At 42.5% G+C, this 2,979-nt stretch overlaps 1 protein-coding gene across 1 annotated transcript in view; it reads left to right on the forward strand.

The window, feature by feature from the left end:
* Ly75 (lymphocyte antigen 75) overlaps positions 1 to 2,979 on the forward strand; it is a 162,539-nt gene that overhangs the window by 17,624 nt on the left and 141,936 nt on the right. The gene's annotated exons all lie outside the window — the stretch shown is intronic.

Genomic DNA, 2,979 nt, shown 5'->3' on the forward strand with positions numbered 1-2,979 from the left:
GGTCTCACTACACAGATCGGACTCATAGTGATCCTCCTGTTTTCAGTCTCCTAAGCCCTGGGATTACACCCATGCCCAGTCTCAATCTGTGTCTGCCTAAGCAGGTGTTTCGTCCACTGAGCTATCTACCTTGATTTAGCTTCATTTTAAAGGTAAGCATGGTAAGGCACACATGAATTACGTGAGTGAGGTTAGCTCACAAGACTAATAAATATTAGAGTGAGGATACAAACCTGGGAGATCAGGCTATGAGGTTCTTGCCATGGAAAGCTAATGACCCCTGCCTGACTGAATAGAAAGCCTACTGGTATTAATTATGCACATCCCTCTTTTCTGGAATCTGAGCTTCACTTTGCAGAGTTCTGAGCAACCTGAAAGGGTTATATAGGACAGCAAGTCTCTAACTTCAGGCCAGTCAGATCACTTGGAGGGTTTGTTAGAACAAAGATTGTTAGGTTTCACCTCTAGAGATTTTAATCCTGTAAATTTGAGGTGGAGCCCAGGAATTTATAGTTTAATAGGTTCCCAGGTAAGACTTACGATACAGGTCTTGGGACTTTACTTTGAGAATTATGTATCTAGGTTGAGGCCCAGGTTTTCTACATCTGGAAGCTACTGAAATATAACAAGCCAGTATTTGCTTTGGCTATAATTGATAATAAGCAGAATGTAGTCAACATGTCACTATTTTATTTTAATTCTCACTGTGTCAGTAATTTTAGATAGAAGTGGAGTTTAGAATGATCTAGTGCAAAAACATCTATTTCTCAGGTCAGAGACAGCAGATTTAGGCTGATGGAAAGACCCTTGAAGGTCAGACCACATTCTCATGGACCCTGGCAGAAAACCAGGATTCCTGGTCCTCGTTGTCCAATGTATTTACTGAGCTCCTCCTTGCTGCCTTGACTGGGATGTGTCTTGGTCCCTTTTACTTCCTTTCAGTAGTGGGATAGGGGTTGTTGTGTCCCCCTAAAGTTACCTGTCATGGAGAAAGCAAGATTGTAAATTTCTCTAACCTGAAGACTATGAAATCATGGAGGTTGTGTTGTGCATCCTGCCAGAAGCTCCTGGATTTACATGCAGGGGGCCAAAGCAGTAATCATGAACCTCTAGGCACTGCCCCCTGCCTGACTGAATAGAAAGCCTACTGGTATTAATTATGCACATCCCTCTTTTCTGGAATCTGAGCTTCACTTTGCAGAGTTCTGAGCAACCTGAAAGGGTTATATAGGACAGCAAGTCTCTAACTTCAGGCCAGTCAGATCACTTGGAGGGTTTGTTAGACAAATTCACCCTATTTTGTTTTCACCAAATGTCACAATCTCTGTTGGTATTTAAGTGCTAGGAAAGTGACTGGAGGAAAAGTGGCCATTCTGAAGAGCAACAGAAGAAATTGGTGCTATAGTTCTGCCTCAAGCACTTTTAGGCTTTTGCTCTTTAGGAGAATCTCCAAAGTCCTTCCCAGCATACAGGTCCCTGACTCTACCATCTGAGGTGTATGTGTGTGTACATAATATGAGTTTTATAATATTGTACATTTAATCATTAAAATAAAAAGAAATTTAGTTTCTGAAATAAGAAATAATGTGTACATCTTGGGCATTTAAGCAGCATGTCTCGTACATACAACTACACACCCTTTCTCTGTGGTCTGGGAGGAAATTCCCAGCACTCTGGTACCATGTTTAAGCAACCCTTTTTCCCATGAGTTCAGTGTTCTATGCCTGTACACACTGAGACTCGTACCTTCAAGCAGATGACAGGCAGGGACATAGGGGAAAACATGCCAGTATAGCCAACAGGACGAAGGAGAATGGAAGCTTTTGTCACCCTGAGTCTCTTGGAGTCTTCTGACTGCAATTTCACTGCATAACCAAAGGATCAAAATATAGTCTAAACAGTCAATAGCAGCCTCCCTTTGGTATATCTTACGTAGGGATATGCAATTTTTGTGTGAGATTGAAAATACATTTTAATGAAAACATTTTCTCACCAACTTTACTTTTTTTTTTTTTTTTGAGACAGGGTATCATGTAGCATAGGCTGGCCTCATAGCAATCCTCCTGCCTCAGCCTCCTGGGTGCTGGCATTACAGGCATGCACCACCACGCTCAGCTTCCCAACAACTTTGTTTATTTGTTTTTTGTTTGCTTATTTTTGTATTTTAGTACAGGGTCTCACTATGTAAATCAGACTCCTAGTGATCCACCTGTGTTCAGCTTCCCAAGCGCTGGGATTATAGGCATATGCCCCCACATCCAGGCTCAATTGCCCTCTCAGTGTACCCCAGAGGCAGGGCTGGCACTGCACGCCACTGGGGATCAAACCTGGCCGCTTTGTCTGCCTAAGCAGGCACTTTAATCCACTGAGCTATTTGGCCAGCCCTTCCAACAACTTTAAATACAATTTGCATTTTTAAAATGTGAAGCTGTATGGTCAGGACTTGATCCTTCTGCCTCAGTCCCCTGAGTGCTGGGCTTCCAGGTGTCCACCGGCTTCAGATGCCATTGCACTATTAACTCCCCAGTACTCTTGAGGCACATGTTAGCCATATTCTCTTCTGTGGGAAATCCTTGCAGCAGCTTCAAAGGCTGGATTCTTATCAGAATCTTAACCACCTTCAGTTTTGCATTTACTGAAGGGATGTTTTTAGGAACTTGAAGAGTGTGTGCTTTTTCTAATCCAAGCATTTTTATTATATGTTTTTTCTAATACAATCGTCTTTTTGTACTTTTTATTCTGGCAACAATATGCAGTTTGTGAGGGCACTGTGGATCCCCACCATACTTTTCATGATCTTCAGGTGAAGGCTGAAACACTTTATCTGGAATTCTTGATTTGGTAACTTTGGGACAAGTACAATCTGTACCCAGGAGAGATTCCACACATTTTGTCCCAGTCTGCAGCCTGCCTGGGGGACTGTGAACCCCTGAGCACAAAAACCTGCCATAGCATCGTAATTATTTGTCTTCAGAGGTT

This window comes from Octodon degus, unplaced genomic scaffold, assembly GCF_000260255.1.
Source record: "Octodon degus isolate 3935 unplaced genomic scaffold, OctDeg1.0 scaffold00032, whole genome shotgun sequence".
Taxonomy (NCBI): Eukaryota; Metazoa; Chordata; class Mammalia; order Rodentia; family Octodontidae; genus Octodon; species Octodon degus.